General features: G+C 41.8%; 1 protein-coding gene across 1 annotated transcript in view; it reads left to right on the forward strand.

Moving 5' to 3' along the window:
- Positions 1–22,047, forward strand: part of LOC125899876 (beta-galactoside alpha-2,6-sialyltransferase 2-like) — a 76,983-nt gene that overhangs the window by 12,151 nt on the left and 42,785 nt on the right. The gene's annotated exons all lie outside the window — the stretch shown is intronic.

Raw genomic sequence — 22,047 nt, forward strand, 5'->3', positions numbered from 1 at the left:
CCAGCTCAGTATGAATATTGTGGATTTTTTTGGAATAAGGACAGAAACCAGAATATTTTGTACATCTAAACATAGTCATTGCATCTGCGGCTACAGTCTGTGCTATGCTTTAGGTTCCAGAGCTGGTCTGTACTTAGCTGTACATCTATATGCATGTGTGCAGCCATGCGATTGCACGCTCTAGTGTATGTGATTGGCAGGCAGTTGGATGGCTGGAATGAGCTCTATTGCCTGCAGTGTGTTCTCGGCTCCACATGCTAGGTGCCAGTGGTGAGGAGCCGGTTGATCTACTGCTGGTAGTAAGTCACATTTCCACACAGAGACAGGCAGGCAGAGCAGTAGTACAGTAACTGCACACATGCACGTTTCCTCACGCCAACAGAGATGCAGCACGCATACAATATTCATATTTCTATTGCGCGGGGGAGACATAACGTTAAAATGACTGACTTCAGTACAAACACACGCAGATGCAAACAGTCAGTGGAGCGGTGTCTGCACTTACATCTGCATGCACAGCACCACAGTTAAATATAGGTCACAGAATAAGGCAGATGTGGGGGGAAGGAGAGAAGGTGAGCAGTGGAAGTGGAAGTGAAGGGAGGAGGAAGCCTTTCATTATGTCATCATGCTGGAGCAGTGGCAGGATTAGCTCTTGGCAGGATATATAGGAGAGTTTAACCCCTGAAATTTTAGCTTCTGCCTTGCAAGTTAAAAAGTAAAAATTCTTTCATCCATCAGGGAAAACAAAGATACTCTGTGTAAACAAAGACACTGTATATCACCAGCCCTGTCTTCTATTTGGCCTGGAAACCATGCTGCAGAAGTAGCATTAACGCTGTATTTAAAGCAAAAGACAAAACAGTTCTACTTGATTGTTTTAGACAACAAGACAGCACTTTAGCTCCGACATCGGCTTGTCTTCAGTTGCTCATTTATATAGGCTTAGGTAGCCAGCCATTCAGTCTGCAAGCTATTCTTAACAGCTGCACTTTGGGGTTTCAAGATGTGATGAAGTGCAGTGGACCCTTTGTTGAGCTCGGATGCTGGCAGTATAATTACACAGGCTGAAGTCTGATGTCCTGCTCGGTAATAACCTCATTGCCTCCTGAGGCTAAAGCAGGGTGGACCTGTAGCAGGGGGTTCATTAAGCGAGGAGAGAGAGAGAGAGAGGTCTCGGTTCATTTAGTTGCTGCATATGCTTCCTCTCTGTAGCTCAATTTTCTCACCTCAGTTCAAGACTTCAAGCGGCTCCTGATGTTCCCGTTTCAGTCATCCTTTGCTTGCGTCTGCTGCAGTGTCTAAGTTTTCTTGTCTGATCTGCAAGCGCACAAATTTTCATCTCATCGTGATATGAGAAAGCTCAGCGGTGCGTGTCGTACAGGGAAATATTATGCCTTGTATTGGCTGAGTTTGGGCGGTTCATATTACAGCGGTTCCTAAAAATGGTGCAAGATCAATACCTGTATAAGTGCCTGTGTGTTAATGACAGTTTTGTAACTGGAATTCCACTTGAGAAAAATTATTACTAGGATTAAATTGCAGATGGCAATTTTTCTATATCTGATGCAGCCCAGGAGTCTGGAGCATATAGATTTTTGACTTGTGAGACATCAGACTTAAGTGTGTAAGAAAGGTGTTGATCAGATGGCTAATTTACATCCATGTGATCTCCGTTTCATAAATTACATTTGACATGTTGCCGGTAATTCTGCGTAGCTGCTTCACAAGTTTACACCTTGTCGTCTTGCCTTGGGATTAATAGCTGATTTTTTTTCCTGTGTATGCAGCAGCTACACAGTCTCCCTGTTAGAATGATGAATTATTCAAATTCTGCTCAGCAAAGTCAAAGTTGGAATTTGCTCATTTAAATTTCAGAAGGTGTGGACTGTGTGGAATTCGGCAGATAGTACAGTCCTCCATTTTGACCAGGGGTATGTGAACACAGCATGAATCGGACACATCTTCATTGTCCGTGTCTTCACTTCTTGTACTCTTGAAACAAACTAAGTCGTACTGTGATGCTGCATTTTTACTTTATGGTACGGTTCGCTTGACCTTGACGTGGCTCACTTAAGTTACCAGGGGTCTTATTTATAAACATTGCGTACGCACAAAACAAGGCCTGAAAGAGGCGTACGCCACGTCCCACGCAAAAGTTGTGATGTATACAAACAGACTTGATGGGTGAAACTTTGACCCATGCTTACGAACACTTTGGAGACGTGAAATTAGCGACGCAGATGGTGAGGTCGAAGCCTGATTGTAGAAGTTGTGGAATATTTTTTGCCACACACCATTTTTGGCTTTTGTTGGTACGTACCTTTTTAGTATGGATCCTATGGATTTCGTTTTCCACTGTGGATAGTACCCCTCAGTGTAGGCGGGATTTTCAGCTGATCCCCATAGTCAACATGAAACTGCCGTGACATCACCTTCAACACGATATTCACTGAATCCTTTCATTGGCAGCCAAACAAAGAAATTTCTGCACTTTGTCAGTTGTACGCCGTAATGTCGGTACTTGACAGTTAAGATGAACTTTGGTTTGTACCCTTAAGGTACCGAGTTTGGTACCCAAACATAGTAGTGTATGGTGTAGTATCGCAGGCTGCCTTTTTTTTAATCTGCTTGGAGTGGATAAATGAATTATAGCTGCTATTGACTGTAGCTTTGCTATAAAAAAAAATGGCAGGTTTATGCAGGTTGTCTCGTGCTGTACAAGTGACGATCCTCTCTGACCAATCAGCAGTCTGCAGTGTTTTGACTCCACCATCTTTCAGCTCAGCTCGCTTGGAACGTCAATCAAGGGGGAACCAAAAAAGTACGAAGTGCCATCCAAAACTTCAGTAATGGACAACAAAAAAAGAGCAAGTAGACTTGAGCAGAGTTGTTCTGTATGCAGTGGGAGTGCAGCATTACTATGATTTGGTGGTGTTAACCCAAAAACACTCCACTCAAGCTCAAATTCATAAATAACCCTGGGCCCCAGTAGTGAAGATGCATACACCCACCCAGCGCCCACTTCTATTTCAAACTACAGCCTGTTTCTAAATGTGTCTCCCTCATGTAATGGCTTACTGGAAAATCAGTTTTTCTTACTTTTCATACATGGAGCACACACTGCATTAACATTCATTTCATGTTCTGTTCACATAATCCTGTGAGACTTGGCCTGGAATTTCAGACAAGTTCACAAATAAAGTCAGAAAACTAAAATATCTCTTGAACACACAGTTCATGCTTCTGTCTGTCCACAAATGCTTAGCGGAGCTCGTCTTGTTGGCTTTTTCCCCTCTAACCTCACAGTGATGTATTAGTGTGTAGCTGCTTGAACTGCTGCGAGGTAAATATTAAAGTAAAACGGCTTTATTTTTTAGATGGAGAACAACTCCACTCTTGTGTGTTCAATATTTTATGAGGAACAAGCCCTATGGTCAGTGTTGTATTTGAAAGAACGTGTACGCTTGCATCCTATTGCCATGCGGCGTGCAAAATAGAGAAGTACAGCTTGTTCTCTTGCAGAACCAGTCTGCTTTTGGGGACTGAATATCTCTCTGCCTTTATTTTATACGTCTCTTTAATTATTTTCTTTGTCTTTTGACGTGTTAAATGCCACAAATAATTTCTTTTACGCTAATTAGACTCTGCCCACTCATTGTGAATGACCATCAATTCTGTGCTCACGTACAAGCAAGCAGTGAGAACGTCCCTGTGAGTCAACCTCAAAGCATTTACTTTGGATTTTCTGTAAAGTTCATGTCTTGTGTTGATTTTCCTGTGCCAAGGTCAGAGCCTTCACTGTCAACAGAAACATCCGCCCCTTATCTAGGAATGTTTTTTTGTCAAGTATCATCTGATGAAAGTATTCATAACACAGCATCCCCAGCACGATCCCTCAGCAGAGCGTAGTAAAGTGGACTGAACTATTTTCAGTGAGCTGCTGTTCGGCTGCATTCCCTCAAGGGCTGTCCAAGCACTTACCTGGCAGTCAAATAGTAGAGTTCAGTACAGTCACCTCTGGCGATGCCTGGACTGTGGACACATTGAGAATATTACAGCAGGCAGCAGCAGGGCATGCTGGGACTCAGGAAATGTGATTACATAAAAGAAATAAATATATCCATAAATATAGTCTCTCTATTTTACTCTTCAGGTTCTGTTGTAGTTTTAGCTGCATTTGGCTGCCCTGAAGAAATCCAGAGCCATTATATTGTATTCATCAAGTATTTTTGTTAAAAGCAGTGTTAACTGTCGCATTTTGATTTTGTCAAAAATGTATTTTAGTTTAAGTCACATTTCAGTTATGTGATTTTTGTAGCAAAATTTTAGTCACATTTTTTTTTTGGTCATGCTTTTATTATTTTTATGTCCTCTAAGCATTTTTAGGCTTCAGCTGTTGCCATCTTTGTTGTGTACAGTTACCATGGTTACTTGGTAGACATGGGGTGGTATTGAAGTGTTAAGGTATACCAGGGTATTTAGAAGGTATGATTTTTCAGTACCATTAAAAATACAGCTGCTCCTTTTTCTTTTAAACTGATACAGAGATGCTGTATTGAGGTGATGTATTGTAGTACACAGCCAACACCACCAGAGGTCAGTCTCCACTGGTGGAACAGGCAGCCAAGCTGAGAAAGATGGTGACTGTGAGTGGTGGGGATAACGTTACAGGACTAGTAAAAAAAGAAAAATGGCCTTTGACTTGTTTGGGAGTATCGCCACCAGGGGAGGGTGATATGGCCTTAAAGTTTTATCACAATATTTCAGGGTATTTTTGTGATGATGATATTCTTGATAATATGGCAGAATACTGAAAATGTTTACTTATTTATTCTGTAAGAAAATACAATTGCAACAAAAAAGGTATTTATAGTTTTATACGTCAACATAAATGTTACAGTTTGCCTTCAGGTAGTCAGTAAAAATTAAACAGAAATTATCGAAATTTTTTATAAATGTTATTATGCTGCATGTTTTATTTTTTGTTCCAGCTGTTTTGTTGCAGCTGCTTCTTTAATTCTCAGTCAGTCGATGAATTTTTAGCCCACAAATCTGTTTCCTCCAAGAACTGCTCACCTCAGATGCCATTATTGACAGAACGTGCCAAAATGCGAGATGCTGTCTCAAGAGACATTTTTGGGCAGTGGAGGATACTGTTTTACTAATCAGGAGCTGTAGTGTGTGTGATTGCACAGATGCCCGCAGGCTGTTGAATAAGACTTTGCATTTAAATAGTAATTAGTGCTTTTGTCCATTCGCCTGTCTCTCACATTATCCTTTAGTTTTTATTCGTTGATATCCAGTGGTTACTTTTTAGTTTTTATACTGAAAAACTGATATTTTTCATAGTTTTTGTTGACAAAATTAGCACTGGTTTAGAGCAATACATACTGAAAGGAATTTACATCGGCTTGCTGCTGTTGACTGACAAGACAGACATGGAGGCATGTCAGATTATGTAACAGTCTGTACTCTGTATTTAAGATCAAATGTGCTGCAGGTTAAACATTTTGATAAAGATCTCCTAAAATGGATAATGCAAAAAAAAAAAAAAAAAAAAAAAAAGAATTTCCACCTACAAGAAGTGAAAGTTGATAATAAGGTCACAGGATGAAACCATTTTTCACTTTTGTTGTAGATTTTGTAAATCTACAAAGTACAACACGTTCAGAGAAGACCACAAACTATGCAGGAAAACCACCTCGGTTTGGTGCTCTCAGATGCTGCCTGAGAAAATGTTGGCCTGTGGGGCTTTTTGAAACTGTTAAGCGAGGGATTGATTTAACTTTATTGTAGTTTTGGAGGACATATTTTGTGGTGCCGTTGAATGGTATAGCATTATACTTGTTTAAGCTTTTTTTAATATTTTGAAAATGAGGCGCGGCTCCAACTAGAAAACAATGTTTTGATGCATTGGATGTGCTGAATGTGCATATTAAGGCAGTACAGGAGGAGGTGCACATTAATAATCCTCCAGGACTGTAACATGCTCATGTTTAACCCAAACAATGTGTCATGTGACTGCAGTTGGTTCAGATCCAGGTCGGAACACGTTCTCACCACAAACAAACTGCACCAGAGTTCGTTTGTAACCGGACCAAGACCACCTCTACAAGAAGGTCTCATTCCGGTTGTTTAGGTGCGCACCCGAGTGCGATAGCTGTGTTCACACCTGCCCAAATGAACCACACTTAAGGGACAAACGAACTTGATTTCGATTGAATTGTCATTTGTGATGTTGGGCTTTATAAATAAAATTGATTGAAATTGATTGATGAAAATATCAACGTCAAAGCATGATAAAGCAGCTTTCCAAGTAGGTTCCTAGGCTAATAACTTACAGAAACATTGCATGCAATAGTCCACCTTCCACCTTCTCTTCCCCCTTCTGTCACTCTCTCTGGCTCCCTCTCAAACAAATACACAGACACACACATACACACAAAAGTTAGAAATCATGTACTGCAGCTTGTCTCTGTCCTCAACCAATGCCTTGTGCTCTCATTGACTGTAGTCCCTGGCAGGCTGAGATTTTTAGCATGCTAGATATCAGGGGAGCGTCTGTGAGCTATCAGTGAACCTCTTGGCTTGCATCTTTGGATAAGTGTTTCCTCTATGCATTTAGCTGCGGCACTGCCCACACAGCCCACATGGTATCTTTATGTATACCAGTTCTTTCTCATCTGCATTTCTTCAGCATTTGAGTCGTTTTGTCTCTGTGTCTAGCAGCACAGGGTTGATCAGGGGAGGCCGGGGCAATTTTAGCAATTCTTGATTTTGATTTCATTACTCAAAACCAAATGGTGTTTCAGGCACGTCCCACTGGTAGGAGGCCCCAGGACACGCTGGAGGGATTACATATCTCATCTGGACTGGGAAAACCTCAGGGTCACCCAGGAAGAGCTGGAAAGCATTGCTGGGGAGGGGGACGTCTGGGGTGCTTTGCTAGGATTGCTGTCCTTGCGACCTGGCCCATCCCCCGACAAGTGGATGAAAATGGATCGATGGATGGATGCTCAAAACCTCTTGAAACTATTTTTTTATTTTATTTTTTTGTGGGTAACTTGTATCTGTGTTCTGTTGATTACAATCATCAGTTGTTATTAAAAGCAATGTTAGAATTACAATGATGGTTGAAACACAACACACTCTTTGCTGCTGCCCTCCCTGCCTTAGGCTTTCCAAGTAGACACATGGAGGGGCAGGGAGGTTTGCTCACTCTACCTTAAGGCTTTTGTCTTTTGCACTTTGGAGGGAAGAGAGGTGTGCTCTCCCCACCTTATGCTTTCCACGTGGGCACGTGGAAGGGGCTTTCTGCGTAGGCCCAAGGAAAGGCAGAGCGGCCCCGGAACAGAGCCATACCACCAAATATAATACTGCAAATAGAAATAAAGATTTCTTTGACTAAAGTGTTCCTGACTGAATTAGACTAAATTCAACATCTACAACTGTGTACAAATACGTGTCCAATGCCCTTCTCATGTTAGTGAACGCGCTAAATAGCTTCTTGCGCCACAAACTCAAACTTGTACTCTCCAGTGCAGCTGCTTTCCAAACCATAGGGGAAACGCTGAACACTTTACACATAACACTTTGCGAGCGCCAAGTCAAGGCCGATTCACCTCTGATCTGGGGCTTTTGTCAGGGAGCTCCCTAAACACAAGGCTCATGTTGTGTAGTGTGAACCTGGCATTAGCTGCATTTACATTGTTTCTTGTTCCTGTATTTTAGGTCAGTGGTAGTCAAAATTTTGTCCACGTACATGGTCGTTTTGTCAACTACCTTCCAACGACAGACACAAGGTGTACAACAGCTGAATTACCTTTCAGCCAATCTTCCTTGCATTATATCACTAATCCAATTACTTCCACCAGAGAATGATTTAGGCCGCTCATTTTAACCTGTACCATCATGCTCAAACGATCTGTATCCATTTAGAAGACGGAAAAGTAATTTTGACTGCTGAATGATAGTAGTACACAGTAGCATAGCCAGGAATTAGAGTGTGGGTAGGCAGACAAAGAGGAAACCAGGTGTGCGTCACCCGTCCAAGACAATTAGGCTCTGAAATGCTACTTTTGCCAAAAATAAGTACCTGGAGTTTAATCATACAAGTGAAATTACAGGCTCCAACATGCATTGCATCTGGTTGATAGCGCGGCAACATATAGCCTGGATTACACACCCACACCCACACACATACCCCCACGCACACAGCTGGCAGACACAAGAGCAGCATTAAATCACACAGAAAGAAGACTAATAGTAAAAAATCTACATGCCTACTGGGTGCACCAGCAGAACAGCCTGGCACAGCAGCCAAATTACAACACACAGACACACAGACGGCAGAAGCAGAAACACCCAGTGTTAGTATTCACTTGTGTTTTCAGATTTGCAAAAATTTGCATTAAAGGTTTAGCTTTATCCTTACAGTTTGGATTTCTACTACAATATGTTCGCTTGCATCAATGTTCAAAACCCATTCTTTCTGTCTGCCTGCATACATTGACCCTCTTTCTGAAGCGCTCTGTTTAAGCACCTGTCTCTTTAAGGCCCCCCTCCCAAAAAAGCCCAGTGTGGGCACGTTTCAGTCAAAAATAAAGTTAATCCACTGGGTCTGTGCATCTTTGGATGATGGGAGTACATGAGCACTTCTCTGTTTGGTCTTGCAGCCAATGAGGAGCTGCTTTGCTCCTGCCCCATTTACCATGTCCGATATGGAGTGGATATCACAATAGTGAGGTAGATTCAGCAGGTGGTGGGGATGGTCACCTAGCTGGCGGTGGTTCTATGGCACAGCAGTCCCATAAAGGTCATATCTAGCGTCCATTCTGACTCATTTTCTGATAGAAGGAGCAGGAAACAAAGAGAGTGGGTGGTCTTTTCTTGAGGGTCTCTCAAAACATCAGGAACACATCTATGTTGAGAAGCCATATAGTACTGTAGTCAGATGATTCAGTCACTTCTGTTTTAAGAAGTAAGGAGACACTTTTGTCCAGGAGTGTCAAACTAATTTGAGTTCATGGGCCACATACAGCACAGTTCGGTCTCAAATGGGTCAAACCACTAAAACCATTGTGTAATAACCAATAACCAAGACTCCAAAAATTTCCTTTGTCTCTTAGTGTGAAGACGTACATCTTGAGAACGTTAGTCCATTTACGAAACACTCCCATGTAGTTATATTGTCACCAGCACCCAAAACAAAAGTTGAAGCTGTTGAGGAAGCAGGTTAAGTCATTCCCTGCTGTACAAACCATTTACTATTCTAAAGTTTTGGTAGTGCCTTAGCAGCAAAGTTTCACCAATATTGTTTTAAAATAGAAGTCTGATACAGATTCTTTTGTACTGAAGCCGCTGACTGATAATATTTTGCACAATGTTCAATATCTTCAAATATGACCACAGTAAGTAGTCTTTGTTTTGTCAGAGAGCTGTATTCTGGTCAGGGTGGAAAAGCCTACGAAGCAGTATTTTAGCACATTCCTCTAACTTCCTCTGAAACCTGGCACCTCTTAACCTCCACAACTGACACAATATCAGGTGCAAAGTCACCCAGTGGGCCAGATTAGACCTTTGGCGGGCCGGCTTGGGGCTGTATGTTTGACACCCCTGCTTTAGTCTGTGACTTTAGCCATATATACTGCAACATGTTCCCTGTCATCGTATTGAGTCTGTGAGGATGCTTGGCCACAAGGGCAGGAAATGCACTGATTCTGGACTTCGAACCTTCGTCTTTTCCCTGACCCAATTGACAGTTTTTTTGAAAGGTTCTTAATGGTGCAGTCCTGACATCAGTGTTTACCCTATGAGCATTTAGCATAAAAATCTCCCCATGCAATTAACTCCCTATCTCTGTTTAAGGGGCCGTACACATGCCACGTCTTTAACCGCCTGGAAAACTTGGGGTCAGGCACAGGGATGCTACTTCTGTGCCTTTTGTGAGCCAGCTTTCAAGAGCATGTTGGCAGGTTGTGTCTGAGGTTGCCAAGCAACCTAAACAAGCACTGTATCATAGCCTATTTAGCTGAAATCCAGAGTGCAGAGCTGATCTTCTTCCAGGTGCTGTTTATAAGTGTGTAGGCCTATCGTCTGTGGGACAGATGTAAAGCTCTGGGTAGCCCTGCACTAACATGATCAACTTGGTCATATTACTGATACTGTCTGATAATTACGGAAGACGAGAAAGAGATCTGTTGGCTGTGATTGTTTTTTCCTTGTCACATGACACGCGGTGTGCGCTGCTGCAATCTAAAAGCTGAACTCTGTTTATCTCAGGGCGCAGCTGTCATGCCCTGAAAATACGCTGGAGTCACTCTGGTGTTTGAATGCACCTGCCGCACGTCTACATTGAAAACAATGAATTTAAGGGTGCAAAAAAAGGCAGCATGTGGATGGCGCCTTAAGCAGCCAGAGTAGGGATGAGCTAGGATTATAAATAGAACCCCTTACTACCCAGATAAGGGCGTTCTGATCGATCAGCCGCCAATTGTTAGTGGCAAATATTCATTCTAAATAGTTTGAAGGTCGATCAGAAAATCCCATCAGGTGACACAAAAGACACAAGTCAGTTTCTCTACACTGGTCTGGCAGTTTAACCTTAAGCTCACACTGAACACACACTGATACACTTGTGGTTAACTGCTGACCAGACGTCCAGCTCACCTTCCTGTCCCAGTGCAAACACATAGTCTCTCTGTGCTGGTGCTGAACGCTTCTGTAGAAGTTGTGATACACTCCGCTGTGACAGTGTTTACATTTAGCTTTGTTTTGCTCTGTTTTGTGCCCACACAACTGACATGGCATCTTTATTTAGCTTTATTCAGCTCCTTCTCATCTGCATTTCTCCAAGATCTGAGTTGTTTTGTCTCTGTGTCTGGAAACACAGGTTTGATTAGGGGAGACGGGGGCCAGCTGTAACAATTTTGGGGGTTTTGATGTCATAATTAAAAAACCTCTTGAACTATTTCGATACAGTTTTTCTGTAGGTAACTTGTATCTGTGTTCTACTTGTCAACAGTGATCAAAACACTAGATGTCATACACTGACATTGACATGATTGTAACAGCATATTGGAAGCATTTATTAAACATAAAACATCTTAACTCTCAAAATTCCTTCTTGTGTTAGTGGATGGGCTAAATATCTTTCAGCGGTGTAAAATAAATCTCACACACTGAGGCACTGCTGCTACAAAAAATCCTAGGAGAAACACTAGGGGTGGGAATCCAGAGGACCCACGGCATGATACGGTCACAATACAATATTATTGCAATATTGCGATATGCTGAGTATTGCGATACAGTATATTCCAAGATATTGCCATTTATTACCTTTACTTTCTGTGTTATTTTCAGAGTTGGATGGTAGTTTTAACAAGCTATGTGTGAGTTGATTTTTCGTTCCTTTTGTGTAGCATTAGCATGGCAGTCAGCTGCTAACGCTATCTCTTGACGGTGGAGTGTAAGATGAGCCCTAATGTTTGTAGTATTTGCAGTGTATTTGTATTTGATTGTATTATTCTAGTACCAAATGTTGTATTATTAAAATGTATTTGCAAAAATGAATAATGTATATAATAAACAATCGATATTTGGCACCCCTGTAAAATCGCAATACTATGCTGTATCAATTTTTTTTCTCCAACCCTAAGAAGCACTGGATATTGTCAAATTTTGCTGCGTGAAACAGAATAATAGAAATTGCATTTTCTTAATCAAACTATAAAATTACAGTGGTGGAAAAAAGTCTTTGGACACCCTTAAAATTTTACACAATCTCAAATATTGTCATGAAATATTTGTGGAAAAATCTTTTTTGTGTTTCAAAAGGTGTGGCTGCATTAGACAGATACAAACAAATACAAATTATATTGTTTTGTTTATTGTTTACAAGAAAAACTAACAAAACTAAATTCTTGACAGTTTCAATATGTCAGTTCTCAACATTGTCGCTATCAAAGTCAACAAATAACAGAGAATGTGTTCAAAACTGAACAAAAAATAAATAAACCATCACATCATCAAATTAATATTTAGTAGTCCTGCCATTGGCACGTAGTAGAGCTCTAATCCTGGCTGGCATGTTCCCCACGAGCCTTTCACACTGTTGAGGGGTAATCTTGTCCCATTCTTCTTGAATTACTGCTTTTAATTCTTCTAAATTCTTTGGTTTATGCTTTGAAACAGACCTTTTGATAATCCACCACAGATTTTCAATGGGGCCCATGTCCGGGGATTGAGCTGGCCACTCTAAGACCTGGATACTGTGCTCCTGCAGCCAAGTTCTACTGGCCTTGGATGTGTGGCAAGGGGCATTATCTTGTTGAAACATCCAGTTTTTACCTGATGGAACAGTGCACGCAGAAGGGAGCATGTGGGTTTGAGAATGGTACAATACTTGGTAGAGTTCAATGTGCCATCACAGACAGTGAGATGACCAACACCAGCAGCACTCATGCATCCCCAAACCATGATACTGCCTCCACCATGCTTGACAGTAGGTACTGTACATGCTGGAGATAATGCTTCGCCTGGCCTTCTGTGTACCCTCACATTAGTAGGAGGAAGATAAAGCTGGAAACTGGACTCATCTGACCACAAAATCTTCTTCCAATTCCTGGCTGTCCAGTTCTTGTGTGCCTGGGCCCAACGACGCCGGGCTAACCTCTGTCTCTCATTGATCAGGGCTTCTTGATAGCCTTGTAGGACCTTAAGCCATGATCTAAAAGTCGGCCACGTACAGTGCGGGTGGAACACTGGACACCAGTTTGGTTTGACCACTGCTGCTGAAGCTCCTGTGATGTCATTCGGCGGTTTTGCCTGCGCATGCGGATCAGGATGCGGTCATTTCTTGCTGAAGAAACCCTTGGACGCCCAGATCTTGGTTTGTCTTCCAAGCTGTTGGTTCGTCTGTATTTCTGCAGAGTGTATCCAACTGCTGAAGGACTGCATCTGCACTTCCTGGCTATCTGGTGGCAGCTGTACCCTTCCTGGCTGAGAATCTTTATCTTCAGGCGTGTTTCCTGCGTTAGGTTCCTCGTTTTAGCCATTTTTGTGTCTGAAGAACTTTGAAATGTGCTGGCTTTATGTAGACACGAAGCTCGGCAACAAAAATTGTGTCTTTTAATAAAAAGAACGACCTTCATCACTGGTACCAAAATGACCCAATACTCAAAATTTCTTATGTATTTTTATGGAACCAATCAATTTTAAGTTTTTACTGACTTTTTTAGGATTTATTTAGTATTTTGGCTGTGACTGTACTAAAAGAAATTGCACTTGAAGACTTAAGAGTGATTCTTAATGCAATATTTCACAAATGCATGGGGTGTCCGAAAACTTTTTTCCACCACTGTACATTCACATCAGACCATCACTTTGTCACAACAGTCAAATGCAAATTATTCAGCTGATGAATACTGCGATGTGCAATGTCAAACCTTGCCCAATCAGTAAACTTAACGTTTACATCAACAATGAAAATATCCTCGAAAATAAATGCTACAGTATTATCATTATTACTCTCTTTACATCGTCACATCCATGTTGCCATGAACTATAGTCTGCACCCCAACTGGACTGTCTGGAAGCCTGCAGAAAGTCTGCCTGAGGCCCCTTACAGACTTGATGAATTGCGGATTTGGACTGCCTGAAGCATTTGTGGAACTCTGGAAACTTGTCCGTTAAAGTCACAAGTCTGCAGTCCCCATGTTTGTATTCAGCCATAGACACCCTGTTTTTATCTCCCTGACAGTTGAGAAGAGTGATATCACTGTTGAGGTGATATCATGTGACAAAAGCCTACAGGATACAATTAATCTCGTAGCAAATATCCAGTGCCTCAACAAGTGATGGAAAGTCCCTCTCCAGTGAACTTTCTCTAAACAGCTGTACAAACACTGTATAGATTATACAGGTCTACACTGTGAAAGGAAAGTGTTTGCTGGCAGGTTGTTTCAGAGCTGAGTTAGCAGCCACTTTGGTTTACTTATTGGCTGATGGCACCTAATGAGGCGAGAATGGAGCCGGTCCTGAGCGTAGTTATTTTTGAGAATGTATTGAATTTAAACTTGGTGCTGCTTGTGTGCTTGACTGTTTCTTGGCCCGGAGCAGTGACTTCCCAGAGTCTTGTCATTACTGTTGGGTTGCCAGGCAACCAGCGGAGACTCCCAGCCAAGAAATATTACCACATGAAACCCCCTGTAAAACCACAACATGCTGGTTTCACACTTGGGCTTTTGTATGGATTTGAGATATAATGTGGAAAGCAGTAAACATAAAATGCTCGTAGATGTTTTTGGGGTTTTGTTTTTGTTGTTTTTAACCTTTAAACAAAGCCAGGGTAGTACTCCCCCCCCCCCCCACCCCCCCGGTTTGTGATTTTTACGCTAAGCTAAGCTAACCAGCTGCTCTTTAGCTTCTTATTCACTGCACAGGCATGATAGTGGTGTCAGTTGTTTTAGATCTAACTCTCAGCAAGAAAGTTAATATGTCTATTTGTGTTTTTGTGTCGGACACTATTATCAGCAGCCCCTCTGCAACAATCCGAACAGCATTGGAAATGTAATGTGAAATACCCTTATTAAGAGTTTACTGGTTTAAATCACTGACCTCTGCAGACCTCTGCAGATAATTGGACTCCTGGTAAAAACTTCCTAAAGGTCTGGATTTTAAGTTAAAGCTAAAGCTGAAAAGATGAGCACACATTAACAAATTGGAGAAACACTAATATGTAACATGAAACTCCTCTATTTAGTGTTGTAATGTGTAACCAGGTTTAATCACCTGTTATGTTGGTTGTGGAGAGGAACAGACCTCTCAGGATAATTTCGGTTCCTTGTAAAAACTAGTTTGGACCAGAAATTTAGGCTTGGAGCAGGGTAGAAGTTTTAGCTGGTTGCAATGTGCAGTCAGTTACAGCTAGATGCCACTAAATCCTACACACTGCTCCTTTAAACCTTCAGTTAAATTAGGGAGGACCCCTTGTTGAAGACAAGGACATAAACCAAACCGTAAATCATTTTAAGAATCATAAAGAAAATGTTTACTTTTAGCCCTGCAAGTCACAAAATCCAGACAAAATTTGTTTATTTTTTTAAGATTTGGGGGCTTTTTGCCTTTATTATACAGGACAGTGTGAAATGGGGAGACAGAGAGAGTCGGGGGGGGACGACATGCAGCAAAGGGTTGCAAGCCAGAGTCGAACTCACGACCGCTGCAGCGAGGCATCACCTCTATACATTGGGCGCCGGCACTATCCACTAAGCTACCGACGCCCCAGACAAAATTTGTTTTTAACTGACTGTAATGATCGTCAACAAAATTAGTGGTGTAAATCACCAGTTTCATCACGATACGATATTGTATCGATTCTTTGAACAACGATATATTTGCCAATATTATAAATTCTGTTACCATACGATTTCTTTTTAATGTGATTTAGGGGCCTACGATTGATATGAGACGATATTATCTGCCCAGAAAACACAGTCTTTTACAGAAGAGGCAGCCACCTCTTTCTTTTCTGCTTTTGGCCATAAAAGATAAAAACAACACATAAATGATGGAGATAAACTTTTCCCAACAGCCATAAAACACAGATTAACAACAACATTGTTCAACAAAATTGTTAAACTCAGCTCAGTAATAACTGTCAGGGTTCATGGACACAAAAAATGCTTTCTGATAGTCACTCATTATTAGCTTTAGCAGGTTTACATAGCATAAATTAGCCTAGCCGCTAGCGGACTTTTTCCCTCTACTTATAGCTTAAGAGATTACATGTGATGTAATTATTTTGTACTCACAATTGGTTAAAGTAACTCCATCTCCCGACTGAACAGCCCGCTTGAATTTCAACATTGTTGAAACAGAGCAGATAATTTTACTGTAGTGAGTCGGCAGAGGGAGGTGCCCGTGCAGGCACGTACTTTATCTCATTTATCTCACTGCTGATTTATTCCTAAGTCAATAACATTATCATCCTTGTCTTTCTATTGGCTGCTTGCCATCTGCCTGCCGTTATTTGACAGTAATACAGACTTTCAAAATAAAAGCGTATCCCAAAGATGACGATAATAGATTTTTATTTTGCATCGATGATACTGGATCGTTGAGCATTGAATCAATATATCAATTCAATGATCAACGATCGATGTATACTTCTAAAAGAAATGCGAAAAATGTGCTTCCTTTCTTTGTTTCTGATCATCTTTTGGTTTTGTTGGACAAAACAAGATAACTGAATATGTGACCTTGGGTTCTGTTAAGTTATTTCTTTTATTCTTCCATTTTTTACATTTTCCCAGCGTAAAGAACTCATCAATAAATTAGAAAAAGGCAGATTCAGCTATGACCCGACATGTCTCCTCTCTGTTCTCCGCTCATTTGCTCACTTTTCCTCCCTTTTCCTCTCACGCAGGTCGTAAACCACATAATTATCCTCCTGAGGGCAAATGACCTGCAAACATTTAACCAATCTCCTCTTCCCTATTTCAAAAGCTTCCTCTCTAACATATTGGATTGGAGTTTTGCTCTCTACGAGATGTTTGCTTTATATTCTATCAGGCTCCTTTGTTCATCGCCATCCCCTGCTAACTCCCACTAAGTCATTTAGTCGTCCTTTGCTGTCTGGCAGTGGCTCATTTCCATGTTTCCCGTTTTGTACTGTTTCTTTGTGTAGCACTCACAAGACTAGCTCTGTCCTCCACCCCCGCCTCTCCATCTGTGCCACGCATTTATGTTGTTTCACCGCAGTTACTGAAGCACACATCCTGATTGCTGCCAGGTGAGGCAAACTAGCTGTGCACCCGCATCCCTGCACGACATGCCTCAGGGCACAAACACACACACACAGGGCTTCTGTTGAGCAGTGGTGCATATAGATGCCATTTGTTTGTTGACAACCTTGTCATTGGGCAGCTGTGTGTTTTCCTGCTTGTTTTTTGTCTTTCTTTCTTTGTTTTATTGTGTGTGTGTGTGTGTGTGTGTGTGTGTGTGTGTGTGTGTGTGCGCGTGTGCATGCTTCAGGCCAGCTGTTGTTATTTCCAGGTGTTAAATGGCATATTTTCCACTGAGTAACCTTTGACCCCAGCCTGGTAGACATGTTGAGACTGCTACACAGGGGATTACTGACTGACACCTACCCCACCTGTCAATTGCTTTCAAGCCTTCAGCAGAACACGCTGCAAGTTTTCAGAAAGTAATCAGGTTGTCGTGTGTGTGTCAGTGTGTGCAGATGTGTGTTTGTCTGAGTGATCGCAGTGCAGTTATTTTCTTTCTCCCATACCGTCTCTGCTCCCTCTGGCCCAGTTGCTCCCTGCTGGTTTCCCCCAGCTTGACCAGGGTCAGTGGATGAGCTTTGGCCTCCTGTGTGGCTGCAGGGCGGGAAGCCTGGATGTGTGGGTATATACGGGGAGGGGGGACCACAGGGGCTCCTGAGATCACTTCTGGTGCACTCTGCAGGACCTACCTACAGAGACAGGAAGCTGTAATTAGGACTAGAGGAGGCTTAACACACACAGGAGCGTTTTTTTCTTCTTCTCCTGCCTCACCCTGCCACTCTCTCTGGAGAAACGCTCCCACATTAAGACACCAAAACTCATAATTACGTGTGGTTGAGAGGATTGTAGTTCCTCTGATGTGAGGCAATTTAATGCTTCGTTTAATCACCTTTATTGCTGTGTATTTCACTCTGTAAACCATTGGTGAATCTATCGTGTTGTACACCTGAGTATCAGAGGAAGTCAGGCTGATAATGATAGTCTTATTTTTAATCAGTGTGAGGTTTTCCAGTGGAATCAGCAGAGGTGTCATGTTGATGCACATGTTGAAGAAGTCCAGGTATTTGAAATAGTGTCATACTGTAATCACAGTGTGTTTCAGAGGAGCACCTGAACAGTGGTTTTTAAAATTGTGACAGCTAATGGGAAGCCAAAATCAAAAACAGTCAGCAATTCCTCATCTAATCATATACCACCTTCTTTGCAGAGTTTGCATGTTCTTCCTGTGTCAGTGTGGGTTTCCTCCAGGTACTCCAGCTTCCTCCCACAGTCCTAAAACATGCAGGTTAACTGGTGACTCTAAATTGTCCGTAGGTGTGAATGTGAGTGCGAATGGTTGTCTGTCTCTATGTGTCAGCCCTGTGATAGTCTGGTGACCTGTCCAGGGTGTACCCTGCCTCTCACCCAGTGTCAGCTGGGATAGGCTCCAGCTCTCTGTGACTGAATGAATAAATGAGTGAATGAATATACCACAAATATTAGTCATATTTATGCTAGTATTGTCATAGTTGTTGTTTCAATTAGGGCTGTCAAGGGATTAAAGAAATTAATCTAATTAATTACATGCTCTGTGATTAATAAATCTGAATTAATTGCATACATCAACTTTTGTTGTAAAAAAATGTAATTCAAATGAATTTTGGCAGATGTGTCGTAGTAAAGCTGCTGGATTTTGGACACTATTGTCCCCCTGTCCTCTACCACCCAAACTGGTCTGCAGTCCACTGCAATCCATTTTTCAAGGGAGTGAGTTAGTCAGTCAAAGGTAGACTTACTCAGTTTGTGTCTGAACGCCTGGTCGAGTGTGACCTGACGAAACTGGCTGCTAGCGCTAGCATCAGAGGCTGTGCTAGCTCAGACATCTGGGTTTGCCACTAAATGCGTTGCATTAAGGTGATATTTCAGGCTTGAAGTAAAGAAGATGTTACGAAAACGTCTTACTGCAGAAAATGCAGAAAACAAGGCTCCTGTGAACAGTTCATCTGGGTGTTTTTTAAATGCTCCATCTTGTTATCTGCCTCCATCTTGTGCCAAAGTCACTGAGGCCTTCAATGAGGCACCCGGTCAAAGCAAAGGGCACCATGGAATGTGATGAATCAGCGTTAATTTTTTTTTAGTTTTTCTGTGATTAATTGATCAAAATGGACGCATTATTTTGACAGCTCTAGATTCTATGCATCTCACTCTGTGTTCCTCTATGAATCATTTTGTCATATGGATCGTCTATACTGTTATTCAACCACGTTAGCCTGTTCTGTACACACGACATCTATTCCACATCTGTCCGTCCTGGGGAGGGATCCCTCCTCAGTTGTTCTTCCCTAAGTTTGTCCGTTGCTTTCCTTGTTAAAGGATTTTTTGGGACAAGTTTCTCCTTATCCCCTGCAAGGGTCTGAAGACGGAGGGTGTCATATGTTCTAAAGCCCTCTGAGGCTTATTGTGATTCGTGACATTAGTCCATAGATAAAATTGATTTGAACTGAATTTCAAGAAGAATGTGAGGATTTGCTGCTTTTTTTCTGTCATATGTCACTGTAAATTTTTTATTTTGGGGTTTTGGACTGTTTGGTTTGACAACTCAAGTTATTTAAAGACATCAACTTGGTCATTTAGAAATTGTGAGGGACTTTTTTCACTGTGTCATTGTAAAAATAAGCAACGTGGTTAATCGGTAATGAAATGAATTGTTAGTTGCAGCCCTAGTCTCCGAAATTATCATGAAATAAATTTTTGCCTTGTCAAGCCTCAGGGAAACTGTGCACTGGCGTAACGCCACACAGCAAAGGCCATCATTAAACACATGATTTAATGAGTGGGGTGATTGTAATAACCGTTAACTCATAACAATACAGTAAAACAGTTATGATATAAAGTCTGTCTTCACAGGAGAAGTTTTAATGGTTTCACTTAAGTGTCCCTATTTGCTTACAGCCACATTATAGTGTATCACAAAGCACTTTAAAAGTTTTTATAGTGTCTATGAATGCTAAATAAGGCAGGGTGTGACAGTAAAGTGTTACAGGTAGTGTTTGTGAGAGTTTCAGTTCTGAGTTTTCACACGCGGTCACAATCAACAGTTGATCAGTTTCAGCTGGAAACTCTACACTGCCAGTCAACTTGAAGACTAAGTTCCATGAAGTATATTTGTTTTTTAATTTGGGGTTCAGGCCCATCAGGTGAAGCTGTCGTCCTGGCTCACACTAAAGCCCTTCAAACATGGTGTCGCATCAGCAACATAAATAGGAATTGTGCAAATTTGCAGGAAAGCTCAATCAGTCTTTTTTCAGCATTGGCAGTATAAAAACAAAATCGGGGAGTGCAGCAAAATGCAGCCTACCTACTTTTGTTCATACAGAATGCACCTTTTTCGGAGCAATGGGGGGTGTGAGCAAGTAACAAAATGCATAGCTCAGCGTGTGACGTAAACAGTGACGTGGGAGGGAAGCTGCGGCTAGTCAGTCCTTCGGCGATTCTCTCGTAAGTTGGCCTGTTCTTCACCGCTCTTGTCATTTGACAGTTAATGGCCTCTTTGTTTGCGAGGACAAGGAGGGCGTGCAATTCCTTGTCTCCCCAGTTGTTCATCTTTACAGTGTCTGTCAGGTTTGCGTTTGCCTCTTGCTACTAGCTGCTCGCTAATTCCTGCTATCAGCTATTTCCTGTTTATCCACCGCCAGTGGGTCGCACGTGCGGCGTCATCAACAGCTCCTCGTTCTTTTTAAAACAAAAAGGTTCCGCCAATATGACTACCCTACGAGGTGGAAAATTGGGGACCTCGGATCAACTCGCCAGTCCGGCTCTGTGTGTCTAAACGCTCACAGCTTGCCAGCAAAATGGCCCAACATTCGCCAAAAATCTGGCAGTGTAAAAGGGGCTTTTGAAATGAATGTGGCCAAGACTATTTGCACGAAACAAGATCTAAAGACAGAGCCAGTTTCACCCGATGGCCAACGTGTTGAAACTGTGGAAAAGGTAAAATACCTCGGTACAGCTCTGGATTCCCATGTGAGCTTCTCTGGAAATACTGAATATATTTTCAAGAGACGCTCACAACGACTTTATCTTCTTAGGGAACTCAGTGGCGTCGGTGGTAGTCAACAGATTTTACAATTAGTGTACCACACTGTGGTCTCTCGGCTCCTGGTCTCTTATCTGCTCCATCTCCATAGAGCATTCTCACATACTTAATGGTCTATCTGAACTACGCTATCAACATTTGATTATTCCTGAACAACAAAGGCAGCCACACAACCAGTAGGCATAAAAGGAGAGATGATAAAGAAAAGCGCTATGGCTCCCATATGGCAGGTTGGGGAGAGCGTGCTCGCTCTGTGTGAAGCAGCCGAGCTCACCTTCCTGCCTGGTTCGGTCTCCTTAACTGTACATCCAAGAGTAAACTCTCAAGGATTGTGACAATGGCAGGTAAAATAGTTGGCAGGCCACAAAAGCCCTTGACCCCACTGTTAACAGAAAGGACGAGGAAGAAATCGAGGTGTGTCTTCGCAGATAGCTCCCACCCTCTCTTTAGCCAGTTTGAGCTCTTGAGCTCCAGGAGGCGCTATAGAGTCCCTCTGGCAACCAAAGATGTATTTACGAAGTCCGTCATCCCAAGTGCCATCAGTATCCGTAACTCAACAAACTTACTGATGAGTTTTAAACCACAGACAGACTTTATATGTTTGTTTTACTATTTGTCTGCTCTTTACAATGTTGTCTTTTGTGTTTGGTGAGACAAAGACAAATTTCCACCCATGTGGACAATAAAAATGTATTCTATTCTATTTTATTCTCATAAATGAATCACATTTTGATCGTAATAATATGTTTTGCAATATTAACATATTAAAAAGATGATGGTTGATGATTTTTGTGGGGATCTGTACCAAACAAAATTGTTTTCTTAAGCTAGAACATCTGTGCACCACAACAATATTAAATTAAAAATGTTAAAAAATATTTTGCCTCTGTGATTTGAAAATTGCAGAAGGCCATATTACAATTTGAATTAAATCTTCAGCCCTAATTAAAATGTTGATTCTTTGTTGTCTGAGAGGACCAGTGTCAGCAGGGTTTTGTTCTTGTTGTGACGTAAATGCTGAAGATTTAATGAGGGAAGGTGTGTGTTTGAGTCCAGTTAACAGATGCTCGAAAATGAAATGTCCTTTTTGTAAGAGTGGAGAGCAGCTTAGTGCACTGCAGGAGGTGTGTTCCTGTGGTGTGTCTGTGTGAACAGTGTTTTTTTTTTTTTTTATGCACTCAC

This window comes from Epinephelus fuscoguttatus, linkage group LG13 (genome assembly GCF_011397635.1).
Source record: "Epinephelus fuscoguttatus linkage group LG13, E.fuscoguttatus.final_Chr_v1".
NCBI classification, from domain to species: domain Eukaryota; kingdom Metazoa; phylum Chordata; class Actinopteri; order Perciformes; family Serranidae; genus Epinephelus; species Epinephelus fuscoguttatus.